Source organism: Aulostomus chinensis, chromosome 4 (assembly GCF_037954235.1).
Source record: "Aulostomus chinensis isolate RoL2024-O1b breed Wild chromosome 4, RoL_Achi_v1.0, whole genome shotgun sequence".
Taxonomy (NCBI): domain Eukaryota; kingdom Metazoa; phylum Chordata; class Actinopteri; order Syngnathiformes; family Aulostomidae; genus Aulostomus; species Aulostomus chinensis.
In genome coordinates this window covers 27,360,574-27,379,299 of record NC_141323.1, presented here as the reverse complement: position 1 = coordinate 27,379,299, position 18,726 = coordinate 27,360,574, and the positions used below count along the sequence as shown (strand labels likewise).

General features: G+C 43.1%; 3 non-coding genes and 1 pseudogene across 3 annotated transcripts; all 4 read right to left on the bottom strand.

The window, feature by feature from the left end:
• Positions 1 to 3,263: 3,263 nt before the first annotated feature.
• Positions 3,264 to 3,382, bottom strand: LOC147264857 (5S ribosomal RNA). The gene has a single exon (XR_015114378.1). It is a non-coding gene; the product is annotated as a 5S ribosomal RNA (ribosomal RNA).
• A 311-nt stretch (positions 3,383 to 3,693) lies between these two features.
• Positions 3,694 to 3,812, bottom strand: LOC147264856 (5S ribosomal RNA). The gene has a single exon (XR_015114377.1). It is a non-coding gene; the product is annotated as a 5S ribosomal RNA (ribosomal RNA).
• Positions 3,813 to 4,123: 311 nt separating this feature from the next.
• LOC147264855 (5S ribosomal RNA) lies at positions 4,124 to 4,232 on the bottom strand (annotated as a pseudogene).
• Positions 4,233 to 18,653: 14,421 nt separating this feature from the next.
• trnar-acg (transfer RNA arginine (anticodon ACG)) lies at positions 18,654 to 18,726 on the bottom strand. The gene has a single exon. It is a non-coding gene; the product is annotated as a tRNA-Arg (tRNA).

Here is an 18,726-nt window from a genome sequence, read left to right as displayed (position 1 = left end):
TCTATGTTTCCTAGTTTTGCTTTATATAATTCATAGTTTTCTGTTTCTGTTAGGTTCTTTATCAAATAATGCTATTTCATGATTGATTAATTTTCTTAGTCGATTTTCTTCCAGCTCCTCTCTCCACTTTTTCTCTTTACTATAATTTATACTACTTCTTTTAATTCTTTGCTTTAGAATTTCCCACTTTTCTATAAAATTATTTTCTATTTTCATTTCAATTTTTGCATAATCAAGCAGTTTTGTGATTTTTTTAACGTAAGTTGAATCTGCCAGGAGGCTGGAGTTGAGGCACCAGGTACCTCCCCCCCTGAAACCTCCTGCAGCACCCAAGTAACACTCAATTGTTGCGTGATCACTCCATGCGTTATAATTATATTGTATTTTATTGATCTGTTTTGTTGCTTCAGGGGCCGCTAGACATAAATCTATTCTGGCTTGTTTCATTTTTCCCTGCACAACCTGTCTTCTGGAGTACTCTTTCTTGAATGGGTTGTGAATTCTCCATACATCTGTCAAATTGTGAATATTCATTAAATTATATAGCTCAGTTCTGCTTGTGTCATTCTTGTATACATTGTTAATTGATATATCATCCTTAGTTAATGCGATATTGAAATCTCCTATTATTATGGTTCTATGATCTATCCATCTGCTTATACTATTTAGAAACATTTTCCTTTCCTTTTCACAGTTACTGGCATATATGTTAACAATTCTGTATGTTCTATTGTTTATGCAAACATCTATAATAAGTATTCTACCTTTCTTGTCATGATATATTAACTTGCTATTGGCACTTATAGTCTTTTTTACTAAAATAGCTACGCCACAAGATTTACTTGTGCCGTTGCTAAAAAAGACATCTCCTTCCCACATTTTGCTTGCTGCCGCCACGCTATCCCCTTCCCACCTTGTCTCCTGTAAGCAGAGAATGTCACACTTGCTTTTAAGTAAAATGGCGGTCATCCTGCCATAAGTGCGGAGTCCATTGACATTAAGGGAGTGCAGCAGAAACATGGTCAGACCAAAAAAACCTTTAAACAGCCAATTTTCCCTCAAGATTTTTTACCTCTCCCTCCTTCTTTCTTCTGTTTTTTCTTCATCGCAGCATCTTTTATTGAGGTGTGCTTTTTCCGAATATTTTTTATTGTGGCAAAGTCCATTTCCGAGTCACTGTTTGATCTACTCTGAGGAGGGAAGGTGGAGGGCACATTTAAGGTAGGTACCCTGGTGGATGTGGCTGCCGCCGGCTGCAATTCTCTTGGGGTATCCCCCACCTCCATTGATTCCAGGAGTTGAGAAGGCTCCGGCTCCTTTTCGGACCCGTTTCCTCCTCCATCCTTTCCTCTCTGCTGTGGGCCTGAGTCAGTGCTCATGTCATTCAGACTTGAACCAAGCCTTGTGCCTGGGCTCTGCACCACTTTAGGAGGGCTCTGGGTTCTCTGAGGGGCGTAACCCTCACCGGCAGCCTGCTTGGCGGCGCCACTACCCACCTCGTCATCTTCCTCCTCATCCTCCGTTCCTCCCTCACTTAAACCTTCCATCTCACTGTACAGCTCCTCAGATCCAGATTCCACCACAATATCCTCATCACTATAATTACAATTACATTCATCAATTTTGTTCCAACACACCTCACATTTCTGTATCTTATTAGGTTTCCTGTTGCACTCCCTTGCATAATGCCCCTGGACACCACACTTATGGCAGGAGAACTCAGGACAGTCCCTTAGGATGTGCCCCGGCTGGAGGCACATCCTACACACCCTAGCCTGCCTATCATGTATGACCCTGAAATATTCCGGTCCTATTGCTGTGTCAAACCGTGCTGAATAAGGCAGAGATTGGACTTTGTCTGTAAATTTTACTTTGAGAAACCGCGTCCCATCAGCAATTTGCGTACCCGGCCACATCCTTATAGTTGATGCAGCTGAGACTCCCCACCCTTCTAGCTTTTGTAAAATTTCCTCATCTCTGATGTAAGCTGGTAAGCTTAAAAAAGAAACCATGAGTTCATCATTACACAGATCTTTGACATGCACTGTGTTGTCCCCAATTTTGAAACCATCTAGGATTCTCTCTTTCCCTTTGATGTGTGACATGGTAATTTCATATTTCTGCGGCCCTGTCGCCCTACAGGCTATTAAACCTCCACACAGTGCTCTTATGCATCTCATTAATTCGAGAACTGGGACTTCATCCTGCCCAGTTACCTCGACACTGACCGTCAGTTCTCTGTCATACTTGTGGTCGCCACCCGCAGATTTCGCCGCTCCATGTCGCTGCTGCAGCTGCCTTTCCCCACCAGACGCCGCATCTCTTTCCGCCGCCAATTCTCTCTCACTCTCCGTCGCCTCTCCAGTAGCTCCTCGCTGCCCAGGTCTTCTCGGAACCACGTCTTCAGCTCTGTTCTTCAGGCCACCAGCTCTCGTTGCCTGTGGACCGGCTCCAGCGCTCCTTCCACACATCTCCTCTGAATCAGCCGCTGCTCGCCGTCTTTCCCCCGCTGTCGCTGCGGAAGCCGCTCTCTCATTTCCCTCCGGCAGTTTTCCTTCCGACTTCTTCATGTTTCGTTTCTGATTGTTTCTTTTAACAAGCAACCATTTTTCATTTTCTTCACCTGTTTGTGCGTTTACGTCAAGTCCGTTTTCCATGCTCGTAATCTGAAATCCGTTTGCAGAGTTCAAATCCATTTGGTCCGTCCGAAAGTTTTCCATTAGGAAAAAAAAACTCAAATTGACCTCCCCCGATCAGTATAAAAACTGTCGGGGGGAAAAAATGTTCACTCTAAAAACGAACCAAAAATGCACGGAAAATAAGGAAGAACAATGAAAAAGGCTGAAAAAAACGAAAGAAATGGGAAAAGCGGAGTCCGCGACCTCCGTGTGTCGTGCTGTCAGCGTACCGTCTGATTGGCGCATGCGTGTTCAGAGTGGTATGGCCGTAAGCCCTTGACTCTTACACACATGGGCTCTATTATCCATTTCACTTACTTTACAACCTCAGAAAAAAAGTGATGCGCAACAGCCTCAGTGTCTTTTCACATGCCAAATAGGTGTCCTGTCAATAAAAGAAAAGAATGTTGATGTCATCTAGAGAAAAGTACTGCATCTGCCATCTGTCTACTTCAAATTACACGCTGCATGACATTCAATTTCGAAGCTGCAGAAAGGTGCTTCAAGAAAAGGTGTGTGAGGGAAGCTCGCTCATGCTGGTCCCCAAAGACTCAAAGCTGCCATTTCCTCACAAAGAAACAAAAAAGCTTACAGCACCTGGTATTCCCAGGCGGTCTCCTATCCAAGTACTAACCAGGCCCGACCCTGCTTAGCTTACGAGATCAGATGAGATCGGGCGTGTTCAGAGTGGTATGGCCGTAAGCCTTAGACTCTTACACACATGGGCTCTATATTCATTTCACTCACGTTACAACCTCAGAAAAAAAGTGACGTGCAACAGCCTCACGGTCTTTTCAAATGCCAAATAGGTGTCCTGTCAATACAAAGAAAAGAATGTTGATGTCATCTAGAGAAAAGTACTGCATCTGCCATCTGTCTACTTCAAATTACACGCTGCATGACATTCAATTTCAAAGCTGCAGAAAGGCGCTTCAAGAAAAGGTGTGTGAGGGAAGCTCGCTCATGCTGGTCCCCAAAGACTCAAAGCTGCCCTTTCCTCACAAAGAAACAAAAAAGCTTACAGCACCTGGTATTCCCAGGCGGTCTCCTATCCAAGTACTAACCAGGCCCGACCCTGCTTAGCTTACGAGATCAGATGAGATCGGGCGTGTTCAGAGTGGTATGGCCGTAAGCCTTAGACTCTTACACACATGGGCTCTATATTCATTTCACTCACGTTACAACCTCAGAAAAAAAGTGACGTGCAACAGCCTCACGGTCTTTTCAAATGCCAAATAGGTGTCCTGTCAATACAAAGAAAAGAATGTTGATGTCATCTAGAGAAAAGTACTGCATCTGCCATCTGTCTACTTCAAATTACACGCTGCATGACATTCAATTTCAAAGCTGCAGAAAGGCGCTTCAAGAAAAGGTGTGTGAGGGAAGCTCGCTCATGCTGGTCCCCAAAGACTCAAAGCTGCCCTTTCCTCACAAAGAAACAAAAAAGCTTACAGCACCTGGTATTCCCAGGCGGTCTCCCATCCAAGTACTAACCAGGCCCGACCCTGCTTAGCTTCCGAGATCCGGCGTGTTCAGAGTGGTATGGCCGTAAGCCCTTGACTCTGACACACATGGGCTCTATATCCATTTCACTCACTTAACAACCTCAGAAAAAACGTGATGCGCAACAGCCTCAGGGACTTTTCACACGCCAAATAGGTGTCCTGTCAATATAAAGAAAAGAATGTTGATGTCATCTAGAGAAAAGTACTGCATCTGCCATCTGTCGACTTCAAATTACACGCTGCATGACATTCAATTTCAAAGCTGCGGAAAGGCGCTTCAAGAAGAAGTGTGTGAGGGAAGGTCGCTCATGCTGGTCCCCAAAGACTCAAAGCTGCCCTTTCCTCAAGCTGAAGTTAAAAGAATTGCAAATTAATCCTTCACAGGTACTTGTTCACAGAGATGGATGAAATAAAAATTGAATATATTCTAGTATTATAAAAATACAATGAACAAAATTATTAACAATGAGTAAGAGGATTTTCAAAACAAAATAAACAGTGTCTTTCTTGGTTCTGAACTTTCGTTTCACTGAAAATAAAAATCTTTTTTAGTTAGATAGTTTCACATAAAATACCCTCAAGTCATCCTTTACACCTCAATTGTAAGGAAAAAAAAGTTTCCTCTACAAAAGATAACCCTTTTGTTTTTTTAAAATATACATCATATTTAATCCCTTTCAGAATCCTTGAGTTACCTTCTAAAACGGTATTCTTTAATTTACAACAACTAAAACTCAATATTTTACCTGTGGGCACACACACATTCATATGAAACACCTTAAATTAAATTTTTACCTGTTTCAGGCCTGTTTATTGAAGCTGGTGTGCGGTCGGGGCTTCACAACTGTAATGGCCGCTTCACTCGCAGCTGAGCACACAATAAAAGCAAGTGCATGTGTATGTTAGTCCTCACAAATCCAGGGTTTTATTAGAAGGGGGAGAACGGGAATGGAGGATGAGAGTCTGAATGGTAATGGCAATGGCGGTGGAAGTCACAATCCAAACACTCACACGCAATGGCGGGACAGCGAAAGTCACGAAGAAGAAAACACAGCAGGACAGGGCACAGCAGAACAGCAGAGCCATCGGATGGAAACCCGTCTCTCTCTCTCCAATGTCCGTCTCCTTCAAGCATATTATCTTAATTTAGCCACAATTATCAAACATTATCTCGTGTCGAATTCGCATTACCTTTACTTTCGCTCCAAAAATATTACAACGCTAAAGCTACGATCTGCTGGCACATTAGCACGGAATGCTATCCCTAGCTAGCACGTCGCTAACCATGTACACATCCAGTCTCTTTTCACTATAACAGTTAGATAAAGCGCAAATACAGGCATAAATATTCACCTCTCGAAGGTCACACAGAAGTTTACATCAGGACCACCAGTCGTCGACCTCCAAAATAAACTTAAATGCTCTCCACACAAACGATGCCTCCCCTCTTAACTCTCTGATCATTGCCTCTGTTTCTCTCCCCATGCGCGCTAACTACTCACCTCACAAACCTGCGCCACTAGTCCCACCCCTTACACAGTAACTTTCCTCTCATTGGCTTTTGCGGTCTTAATACACCCAAAGATAAGACAGGAATGAAATGATTGACAGGTAACAATTGAGGTTACATATAAACACGGCTTCTTCCCCTCTCCTTATTCTCAGATCACTGATCTTTTACAGACTCAGAGAACTTAAAGACCTTTATATGAATTTATTTTTTAACTGTAAATAGTTTTACTTTTTAAATGTTACATATTATATTTATGCTTTTAACCTGCTCACATTATAACCAATTTTAAAGATCATGAACTCTATTTATTTTTGAACTTTTTAACACATCTTTTTATGCTTTTTATGCGATGTAATTTATTTGATTTTTGTACAGGGCTACGTGTTGTATGATAACAAGAGTGTATATTGTTTACAATGTGTTACAGTCAATGGTTGGCACGGTGGTACCGTTGTTAACAGTTTCGCCTCAAAGCAAGTTCAAGTCCTGGCTCGAGCACAGGTTCTTTCTGTGTGGTGTGTGCATGTTCTCCCCGTGTCTGCGTGGGTTGTCTGTCTATTTGTGTTGGCCCTGCAATGGACTGGCTACCTGTCCAGGGTGAAACCTGCCTCTCACCTGAAAGCCACTGGGAAAGGCTCCAGCCTCCCCCTGCAACCCTTAACAGAAATAAGCTGGGATGCATGGAAGTATAGAAAGCGGATACAATGAAGCGCATACAAATTTTTCGAATGCATGAAAAAGTCTCACCTTTAGTTTTTTTCATATTGGTTAGTTTGGAAGCATGGAATTTCTGACAAAGCCTAAGTTTGTATTGTTTATTCACTGATTTTTCTGACAATTTACAAACAAAGCTTTCAAAACTGAGAGGACAAGCAGTGGTGTTTAAGATCAACACCCAACATGGGGCTTGAACCAACAACCCTGAGACTAAGAGTCTCATGCTCGACTGACTGAGCTAATCAGGTTACGTCAGTGTAAGTCCCATAGCATGAAGCGGTCAGAGTGAGAGACTCACAGTCCTGTGAGTGATCACCCACCCATCTATCCATCCATCCATCCATCCATCCATCCATCCATCCATCCATCCATTTTTCCGCTTATCCTGTTAAGGGTCACAGGGTGGGGCTGGAGCCTATCCCAGAGGGGACATTACCTTGGACAGGTCAGTGGTCCATTGCAGTCCACCGCAGCCAACAAATATTGACAGACAACCATTCACACTCAGAGCCATACCTACGGTCAATTTAGAGTTGCATTTCCATTTGCATGTCTTTGGACTGTGGAAGGAAGCTGTAGTACCTGGAGAGAACCAGCACAGGGAAAACATGCAGACACTCTCAGGATTTATTCCAATGAAGCGCCTAAAAAAGGAGTGTTGGAACTCACTCAGATGAATGAGACATTATAAGCCATCAAATATATACATGTAGATATAGTGTTGGAGATCCAAAAAAACAGGGAGAAAAGAGAAGAGAAGAAGAAGAAGAAAAAAACAGCTTCTTTGACCAGATAACGTAGTTGTCTATTTCAATGTTTGAGGTCTGAAAAAATACCTGATTAACTGTGAAATGTGATGGACAGGCAAGTACTTACTAGGTTCAGGGCAGCTGGAAAAAAGGCTCCTGCATCTGTAGGCAATATCAGAGACAAAGAAAAATCAACCGAAATGAGCAGGCACTTGAACGATGCTAAAACCACTCTTTTTTAAACAAATACAACCACAGCTCCTGATCTATGGCCTTAAGTACACTGTAATCATGCCATCAGACAGACTCATGCCAGAGCAGTAGCCTAGCACAAGATGGAGGAACGTAATTGCATGTAAACACAGTCAGTGTGCACTCATCTTAATATGAACCGACTTAACTGTTGTGTGACACGTATATTGTGTGTACTGTAAAATGGTTCAGACTATCAGAAAGCTTCATGAATTCACAGGCAAAATACAGATGTCGCACACATTAATTTGTGGAGGCTCGAGATGTAAAAAGTAAAGTCAACTCTCTGTGTTTTTTTGGATTAATTTGCAAGCATTTTCAACATTTTGGCTAGCTGCTAAATCTGGCTAGCATGATGTGCACCGAGTGTAATTATCAATGCAAATGTGGCAGGATGAGAGGTCCCATCCTAGCAGTGAGACTGGTTGGTGATGCCTGACTTGGCTTGTACCATCATTAGCCAACCAGTGTGAGGCGCTGCTCTATAAATAGGGGCAGCATCTACCTGGTCAATCTCTTGCTCTTGGGGTCCGCGGTCCTCCCACTTCCTGGTCACCTCGCTTCCGCCTCTGATCGCCTCACGTCTGCCTTCTCGCCACCGTCTGTGCTGGTATGTAGCAGTAGCTCCCTGTAGCTCGTGTTGCATGCTGATCATGCACGTTTTTCATATTCACATGTTTAATTGTAGGCGTCCGGCTTTTGGGACACGGTCCCTTAATCGCCGCTAGTGGGGAAACACCCCCCCCCCCCCCATCTGACGTGCAGAGGCTGTTTGCCACAGCATACTAGCTGTGAAACCCTTTGCTCTGCATGCGTGCGATCTACACCTGATTGGCACAGCTGGTGAGCCGTGACACTGAGGAAGAACTAGCTGCTGCTTTGCTACCGGGCGCTGTCTTGCCAGACTATCCTGCTTTGCTAGATGCTCCTGCTTTGCTCTGGCTGCTGTTTTGCTACAGACTATCCTGCTTTGCTCTGGCTGCTGTTTTGCTACAGACTACCCTGCTTTGCTCTGGCTGCTGTTTTGCTACAGACTACCCTGCTTTGCTCTGGCTGCTGTTTTGCTACAGACTACCCTGCTTTGCTCTGGCTGCTGTTTTGCTACAGACTACCCTGCTTTGCTCTGGCTGCTGTTTTGCTACAGACTGTCCTGCTTTGTTACAGGCTCCTGCTCTATTAGCCTGCTCTGCTACTAGCCTGTTCTGCGACCTACTGGCCATCTACACATGTTTTGCTTGTTTGTTTGTTCACTGTTTACTGTGTTCACTGGAGTGCTCTGCTTCTGTGTTAACGAATTGGAATCCGCTGTGTGTTGAACTGGAGGTTGTTTCAGTAATTCACCTTGTTTAACCAGGGTCTGCCAGATCCTGATGTCCACCGTGTGGCGCCACTGAACTGTCCTTCATGGTGCTCTGAAGGTTTGGATCTGCGTTGTTTCCCATTCCTCCGCTTGGGCTTCAGGGTGTAGCAAGCTGCTGGACGGCTATCCGTTAGCTCCCTGGTCTAGCAATGGAGAAATGAACTCGTTTCTGGTTATTTTGGGTTGTATTATTTTTCCTTGCTAATTTGTGTTTAATAATTAAATCTTGTTTCTCGAATTAATTTTTCAATTGTGGTTTGAGTTTGGTTCTGGTTTTTGTGTTTTTTTTTAGTTTTGGTGTTAAATTATAATTCTTGTCATTTCGTTTCAGGTACTGGAAGCTCACGGTCCTGGCGTCTCTTTTCCTCTTGTGTGCTGTGCACCCCTGTTTTGCTTTAATCATGTGTGGTTTTTTTTTTTTTTAAATGTGATGTCCCAATTGATCAGGGTGTCTTCTGCCTTGGGATCCCTCCCCCCCACTGGTAAGCTCCAGACTTGTTTAGATTTATTCTTGTTCTCTTTTTAATCTGCTGGCCTGTTTACAATAAAATATTTTTGTCATGGAACCACATCTCCTGCCAATTAGTAAATGAACCTGTGAGTGCCTTTTGGTCGGTACGTTAACTATTTCCTTGGGCAAAATTCCCAAGGTGGCGATGTCTGGCTTTGGTCACTATTATATTTTAATAAGTGCACCCCCCACTCGTGTGTGTCGCCACACAAACTGGAAACTTCACTTAGCCTCCACTGGCCTACAGACTTTGCGCCAGTGTCTACAATAAATGCAATCGCTACTCACCAAATGACTGAGATTGAGATGGATGGCGTAAACCAAGGCTCTGGCCTCACGTGCAGATCAGGAGATTCTCCTTGCGTCCATAAGGCAAAGATACTGCATGATACTGTTTTATTTACAGTGAAGTACTGTATTTTAGCATTACAGCATAGTTCTGTTAAACAGTCATGGGGTGTAATTTAACAGATTCCTATTAGAATTAACGGCAAAGTACTGTATTTTTATAAACGGTGATACTATTGAAATCTTGTAGTAAATTTACAGCAGTTGCTTGCAGTGTACAAGTCCCACCGCTTTCATAAAATTCATCACTGGATTCAGGACGACCCCTGCTACTCGGCCCCGGTGGGCGGGAGGAGGCTCAGGCCCAAACAACGCTGACTGCAGCTTTAATTTAATCCTAGGTTGATGTAATACTCTGATAAATCAGTGGTATTTATTTCATGATTTTCACAGGAATAAATTAAGAATAAAATGCCAGTTCATGGTTAAGCTAAAATTTATTTCCATAAATAAGTATTTGTTATGAAGAAGATATTAAAATGTAAATAAAATTTGTTTAAAATTAGTAACTTTCAAAAAACATAATTTCACGGGGTGTGAATGTCTTTCAAAAATGTTAAAGTAATTCTATTACGTTAGGTTACGTGCGTGAGTTCATGACCTTTAGTGTTTACACTTCCGGGAGAAACGAGCGCGAGGAAGGAGCATCGTGTTAATGGCGTAACGTTATCGGAGTTTCGAGACTGTGTGTCGTCGGAGAGGAGTTTTTATCGGTAACGGACTGTGAACTGTAATTGACCGACGTGATCGGAGTGCGTGAGTCGGATTCTCCGCCACCGATTGTGTTTTGAGCACCAGGCAAGTCCAGTTACAGAAGCTAGCGGGAGCTAGGCTAACGCTGTCCACGCTGAAGGGAGACGACGCTGCACGGACGGGACAGGAGCTTCGGATAGTCGCCTCGGGAGAGAGTCGTTAACGGAGGATGTGCCGCTGCTGCCGAGTCACGGAGGTCTGTTGCTGCGGGCTGCTGCGAGCGGGACGGTTGCTGCCATAACGAGCGAGGGATTCATCGGCTGCGGTCCGGTATTGTTGACTTCACCGACACACGGGGGGATCTGGTAAAGGTTTCCATCATGAGCTCCAATTAAAGCGGGCCAACGAAAGTAAACATGAGTGCACTCGAAATAAAATTAGACAGTTGAAAAAAAGACAAACAATATACCCCGGGGTTCTTCTTTTTATTTTCTATAGTCTTGTTTGTTGAATGTGTTTTTCTGCAAGCCTTTAATACATTTTCGAAACTGAAATCTTGTGTTGTTTCATTGAATTTGTGTGTTACTGAAGCTTTACAGCAGAGTTTAAAGGTCAAGTGTACTCCCCATAGCCTCCATTTGAATATTTAAGAGTGAGAATCATACATTGCCCTAGATTGATATTAATTATTCCAGATGGGACTTTTACCATACAAGATATTTGAAATGAGTTAAAGTGTTCCCTGTAAGCCTAAGGTGGGTTTTAATATTGGAGCCGGTGGTAAAAGGGTTACATTTAGAAATCTAAACCCCTGCTACCATGAGCACACATGGAAATAAAGACTCAACTGACCGCTCGGTCTACTTCAGCTAGCACACTGAACAATACCGTTGTTTACTTGCTAGCTGATAAGTGAGCAGCTGATGTTTGCAATAACATTGAAATAAACTAAAAATAGAGTCAATAGCTCAAATCCTATCACCACCAAAGGAGCCACGTCTTTAACACTTCAATCTCATAGCGACTCCTCAGGATTTCTTCTTCTCTCCATTGCATTTTGTAGGAGGCTCCTGCCGGTCCACACTGCCTTCCCCCTAACAGATTCAGCTACTGAGACTAAAGTTCGTTAGTGAGCTCAATGCATGAAAGTGACGTAATATTTGTTGAAAACTAAATAGGCGTGAAGCTGTAACCTCACATGAACACTTGAAGTCTAGATTTCAGCTGCATGTGAAGAAATCAGCATAAAATCCTTGTGTTGGTGTTTAAACCTGGACTACCAGAACCAGGCTAAGAGGTGTTTGTCTGTTAGCTGTGAAGCAAACTGAAACATGAAGGCTTTGAGGGTTTGTTCTCAACAAAAAGAAAGATTCAATGCTCAAACTGCCAACTCTGTAAAAAAAAAAAACATTTTTACAAATCTCACTTTATTTCTTCATGAAGATCTTAATGAGGCAATCAGCACCAGAGCACTAAAGTTAAAATTAGTAACACTGTCACTAACGATGGATTTATTTGACCCAATGTAGTTTTCATCAAAATTTATATTTTTTTATAATTATTTCCCAATATGCAATGTCACATAAATGAAAAAATGGAGGACCCTATAAAATGACCTGACGTCAGTGTTCAAGGGTGAAGTCATTTTTGGAATGAAGAAGAGTTCATCCAGCTTTTTTTGCCTCGTGTCTCTGAACCAGTTCATTTGTTGTGTCCACGCCGTTCCGTGTTTAACATGTTTTATGTAACATGAATAACATATTAATATACAAATATATACATGACATAAATTATATATAGACACAGATAAACATCAATAACCAGTGACAGAAGTCATGTGATTCTCCGACCTCTCTAAGCTGCATCGCAGTGCTGGAGGAGTGCTGACATCATCATTTATGGTTCCTTGCTGGATGAAGGCCTAAACTATGGAGTGAAATCTACTGCCTTGAACTCACTCTTCATTTCTGCTCAGGCTTTTCCTGCCAGCAAGGCAGTGGCAAGAAAAGCAGTCAGCTGATGTCCACAGCTCAACATGAGAAGGACACATTTCTTTTGAAGAAAAAACATTTCAAGGAGTTTTTCCTGCCAATACAGGACAACACCCACTCACAAACCAGTGCTGGACAAGTTCCTTCAAAGCTGTCATGCCTTATTTCTTACTAGTTACTGTCATTTTAAAATAATTGGTTCCATTACGATTGTGTCTGCCAGCACTTGGTGACTGTACAGGAGGTCTGGGGACCGCAGGGCCACAACAAGCCCATTTCCTCAACTCTCCATTGAGTACAGAGGTCCCCAAGTATGGACCAGTGAGGATAAATGTGATAGTGTAGAAGTCCTTTTGTTCTTCAACTTGTCCAACTTGATGGTGAGTCTCCTTTTATCAAGGATTACTGAATGCTTGTGTTATTTATGGCATTGTTAACACTTTATAAACCCTTCATTCAGAGCTGTAAAGAACCTTTAACCTCATATCCCAGACATCAAAGTGGGCCACTAACCGGTGAGATGAAGCTATGCTATGCTGCTACATTCTGAAGAGGTAAAGTAGCAGGTTCTGAGAGTGATGGCTAACCTGGATGTGTTCATCTCCTACTTTAATATCAGCGTCCCAACTTGGAGCTCTGACCACCTCCAGCTTTTTGTTCCTGTTTCTGCTTCAGTCAACAGGGAACTCAAACCTGCAATAGAATCATCAACAACAATGGAATAGAAAACAGAGGAAGACAAAATATCATAAACTTACAAAGCTGAGAAATGTTCATGAAGAATAAATGCACACATTATGATTGAGGCCAGAAAGTAAAACTCCACACCAAATGTATTTTGACATGTAGGGATAATGAACTTGAATGTGTTGAAATAGCAGATGAATGAATCCACTATCACAAGATGGCGTCACAGATCTCACCATCAAGTTGGACCAGTTGAAGAACAAACAGACTTCTCCACGATCACATTTATCCTCACTGGTCCATACTTGGGGACCTCTGTACTAAATGGAGAGTTGAGGAAATGGGCTTGTTGTGGCCCTGCGGTCCACAGACCTCCTGTACAGTCACCAAGCGCTGGCAGACACAATCGTAATGGAACCAATTATTTTAAAATGACAGTAACAAGTAAGAAATAAGGCATTACAGCTTTGAAGGAACTTGTCCAGCACTGGTTTGTGAGTGGGTGCTGTCCTGTATTGGCAGGAAAAACTCCTTGAAATGTCATGCAAGTTTTTTCTTCAAAAGAAATGTGTAAAACATTCATTAACATCCAGGCCCAAAGACAAGAGAGGGCAACGCTCCAGGAGTCTTTGATCTCTGAATGCTGAGCATTGATCTCCTGCTTCAGTCTTTGATCTCAGACTGATCCGAAACTAATCAAAGGATCACATCAGCATATTTGTCCAGTCTACAGATGGTGATTTTACCAAGTGCACTACAGCAGTCCTTGTTGCTGTCTGCTGTTGTGTCACAGCAAAGTAAGGAAACAGCCTGACGGTCCTCAGGAGGAAATTCAACAACCTCCAAAGATGGAGGTGAATCTAGACCTGCTCATGTTTACTGTCCTTGATGAACTTGACAAACACACCACATGTCACACACTCTACAGTTTCAATCTGTTGAGAACATGAAACGTGTGGCCCCAGTGACCCTGCATGAAATTTTTGTCCAATTCAAATTTTGATTCATGACCCAGAACCACTCAAAACCCCTGAAAAATAAAGGTTTGGGTGCATTAAAGACATAAATAATAACATCATCATGTTTCAAGGGGGCTGCAGGGTGGTGCAGTGGTTAGCACTGTGGCCTCACAGCAAGAAAGTTCTGGGTTCGAGTACCGGCTCGGGCGCAGTATCTTCTTGTGTAGAGTCTGCAAGTTCTCCCCGTGCCTGTGTGGGTTCTCTCTGGTACTCCGGCTTCCTCCCACAGTTTAAAGACGTGCAATTTGGGGAAAAGGCTGATTGGATTCTCTAAATTGACTGTAGGTATGAATGTGAGTGTGAATGGTTGTTTGTCCCTGTATGTTGGCCCTGTGATGGACTGGTGACTGGTCCAGGGTGAACGCTGCCTTTTGCCCGTAGACACTGGGATAGGCTCCAGCTCCCCACGACCCTGAACAGGAATAAGTGGAAGAAGATGAATGAATGTTTCAAGGTTTTCTTCCCTCAAATCTGAAGGTCAAGCTGCATTATTTGCAGTGCTCATTAGCAGGGGAATTAGCTCCAATGGTAGAGTGCTAGCTTAGCATGTGAGAGGTAGAGGGATCCATGCCCTCATTCTCCAGAATACTTCAGCTTGTTCTGTTGATCAGAGAAGCTGCTGTGTGATGAATGCTGATGTTTGTCCACTGCTGTGATAAAGTGTCACCCTGTTACTGTTACTGACCATTTCAGCTAATTCCCCTGCTAATGAGCACAGCCGATAATGCAGCTTGACCTTCATGCATGGTTGGATGAGCGTCACCAGGTGAAGCTTCTCTGGTTGACCAACATGTGGAATCTCTTTCAATACTCCAGTGGTGGTTTAAGTGATGAAAATATGGGTTAGTCACTGGAAGTGTGTGTGTGTGTGTTTAAAAAGGCAAAAAAACCTTTTTTCAGCAATAGAACTTTAATACAAACGCAAAATGAAAAGCAGAAAAGGCCAGAATCCAAAATATGGATTTACAGAGGAAGCGTGCTGGGCCCAGAACCCAGAGGTTGATGGATCAAAACCATCCTCTACTAAAAGAAGGGAATAAATAAACTTGGTTGTTTTGAAATGTGAATCTGTTAAAGAGGGGTGGAAATGGTGAGGTAGTCATTGTCCCTTTTGTTTTATTACAGAGACCTCATTGTTACTGAAATAATTTTAATTCTTTACTTGAAGATTCACGCTTTTTCGCTCAAAATGTATAAAACTTCTTGCATGTTGGTGCCCCATCACACACAACAGGTGCACTTGTACTCTTTTCACCTCTGACCCACAAACATTCATAATCTTCCAGTGAACTTCCAATTATCTTCTGAAATCAGTGATGAATCTTTACCTGCTGAGACTCATTATCTCTGACTGTGACTAGCATGTGCTGGCAGAATACAGCAGTCCTTCTTCATTATCTGTCTTTGTCTCTGACCAGCTCTCCTGCTCTCTTTCCTCCTACCAGTCAAAGCAGACATCTTCGCCTACTGATCTTGGATCTGCTGCCTGTTCCTGCCTGGTAAAAGAAGGAACCAGCACCTGGTTCTACAGGCTGAATTAACTCCAGGACGTTGGCCAGCCGTGTCAGTTGAAACCTTATTTGTCCAAATAGAGAAAAAATAAGTCTGATTGTTAATGAAAGATGTCATCATGGCTTTGAAACTGTGGTTGGGGACAAGCCAACATGAGCACATTCATGGAAGAATAGCAATAAAAACAGGAAGTGTTAGTTAGCAAGTACTCACCAGTCTTTCACTATCATACATGAGTTTAGTGGAACAAAATGGCTGCTGCTGACTGTGCTGCCTGTTGGTGGATCACTCTTCACCATCCTCACAGGCCTTGATGGAACCAAAAAGGCGACATCCTGGAGAAGATCTTCCAGGGCGTCCAGGTTAAAGCGGTGCCCCAGCTGGCACCAGGCACTGACCCAGGTCCTGCATGTGAGATACTGTCAGTTCTGTTCTGCCCTGCTCACAACCACAGGCTGGTGTTGAGGCCTGCAGCAACCAGGGCCCCAGTCACCAAGTGTATAAAGGCTGGTCATTGTGGCAGTGGGAGGAGTCAAAATGAAGACAGACCAATGTGAGCAGGACTTGACTGCAAAAGTAGGAAGAACTTGACCATGTTTCCTACAGTACCCAGGAGGCTTGGTAGTTGTTGAAGGAAGCTCCAAAAGCAAAGAGCAGTCAGCAGGATATAAAAAGAAAAGATCCAGACACTAAAACTACAAGTAGAAACAAGATGAAATACTAAAAGCTTTGGAAAGATACTCCAAGGTTGTATATACATTATTATATACACTACTATTCTCATTGACTCCTAAAGAGGGAAAGGAAAAATTAGAATGTGGATCAGATCAGCTGATTTCAGTGTTCAGTCCATCCCTCCATCCACTTTCTATTCTTATCCTTTAAGGGTCACGGGGGGGGGGGGGGGGGCATCAGTCTCATGCAACCTAAACTAAAACTTCAGTCAGATCAAATTCAGATTAAAGCAAGAGTTTCCAGATCAAAGTCAGAATTCCTGATGATGTCATCAGGGCTTTGACAGTACCTAGAATTCTGTCTTTGATCTCAGGAGGACATGAAAGAAACACAATTGAGGAAAGTATAAGAGAGCACATTCAGCTTCATTAGAAACACTTGAACTGTTGAACAGTAGAATTTGTTTGAAACAGTTTACAACACTGAGTGACAGGATTGAAGAGGGAAGATTTTTCTACTTAACATTTAATTCTAACTTAAAACTGGGGATGAACATTCTCAGTAGTTCATATACTAATATACAGAGTAAGTCATGTCATTCCCTTTTGGAAAAAAAAACAAGAGAAAAAACATGTGAAGCTCCTCCCCCCAGCTCCAGATGGTACAGACAGATATGAGAGTGACAAGGAAGCAAAGAAGTGTTGTGCTCCTCTCCAGTGCTCTTGTGTTGTTGTGTTCTTCTCAGCTCCATCATGAAGACGTGCTGGCAGTGGGCGCTGGTGGAAGTTTGCAGCTCTCACTGGAAAGTCCTGAGGCTCCTCCCATTCTGAAGCAGGCAGTTGCTCCTAGCCAGCCGACACTTTCCCTCTCTTGTGTAGGAGTGAAGAACAAAATCAAAATAAAGAATCATCACTCTTTCATTGGGGGACATTTTTTCTCATTCTAAAAATTCAACAGCTTCTATCATTTCTTTTACAGAATATGTCAGTGATATACTCGGATTTTCTGTTGTGCTGTCAAATTAACTTTTATCGATGCTTCACACTTCAGGTGTGAAAGTTTTTCAGTGGGAAAGACATGAGAATGAGGACGAGGCTGATTGATACTCTAAACTGACTCTAGGTGTGACTGTGAGTGTGAATGGTTGTCTGTCTTTATGTGTTGGCCCTGCAATGGACTGGCGACCCCTCCAGGGTGAACCCACTTCACGCTGAAAGCTGGGGAGACAGGTCCCCCCACCCCACAACCCTTAACAGGATAAGTGGAAGAAAATGGATGGATGAATGAATGAATGAATGGATGGAAGGGCTACAGTTCAGTCACTGTGTCTCTTGTTCCCACAGTGATTTGATGCATCCTACCAACACAGCAGGACTCACCAGGAGACAATGGATTGTCAATCATTTTTCACTGACAGCGCTGGAGCCGGAGCCCACAAGGTCACAACTGGCATTGGTGGACTCCAGGATATGTTTGGACCTACAGAAATGCACAACCTGTTAATGACAACACTTTCATATATTTAGCCCTGCTCACAGATCTCTGATACAATTTTCAAGTCATACAACAGGTTCAATGTTGACCCTTCGACCACCGTTACACTGAAGCAGAGTTCAATGGCAGTGTTGCATATGTTGGGAGGAGCCTGTGGCTCTCAGTTCAGAGGATGATTTGAAGAATTTGTTGTTGCTGAACTGTTTATGCTTCAATTTCTGGACGTTCACTGGTGGAATGTTTGTGGGTCAGAGGTGAAAAGAGTACAACTGCACCTTTTTTGTGTGATGGGGCACCAACATGCAAGAAGTTGTCAAACATTTCCAGCAAAACTGCATGAATATTAAAGTAAAGAATTAAAATTATTTAATTCAGCGTTTAACTACCAGGCCTCTGGAATAAAACACAAGGAACAACTGACTACCTCACCATTGACTTCACACTGATAACCAGGAGGTAACGTGGTAGTCAGAGCAGCGATGCTCAGGTCTGTGGACTGAACAATGTCCTCTCATTCACACACACACCACTCTTTCATTGGGGCTCCTTTCTCCTTGTTCTGACACAGAAATTCAACAGCTTCTATCATTTAGTTTACAGGAAATGTTGATGACACTCTGGGATTTTTTGTTCTCCTGCTGTCACTGTGAAGTGCCAGCTTAACATGTGAGAGGTAGCAGGATCCATGCATGTGTTCATGTTTACAGCAGACAAGGAGGAAAGAGGGAACCCAAGAAAACAAGTCAGCGTGAAAGAGGAGCAGATTTTAAAACTCCTCATCATTTCCACCTCCAGGAGTGAAGCCCCCCGGGACCCAAGAGGGTTCAGCTGGCAGAGTTGTCACTCATTTCTCCACCACCTCACTAACCTGAGCTGTAGCATCTGAGAGAGGATTTCAGGGACTTTTAGCAGTGGTTCTCACTTCATCTTCTCAGTATAAAGTTTAAAGCGAGCTGGCCAGGAGTTGAACCTAGAATCTTCTGATCCGTAGTCAGACGCATTATCCATTGCGCCACCAGCCC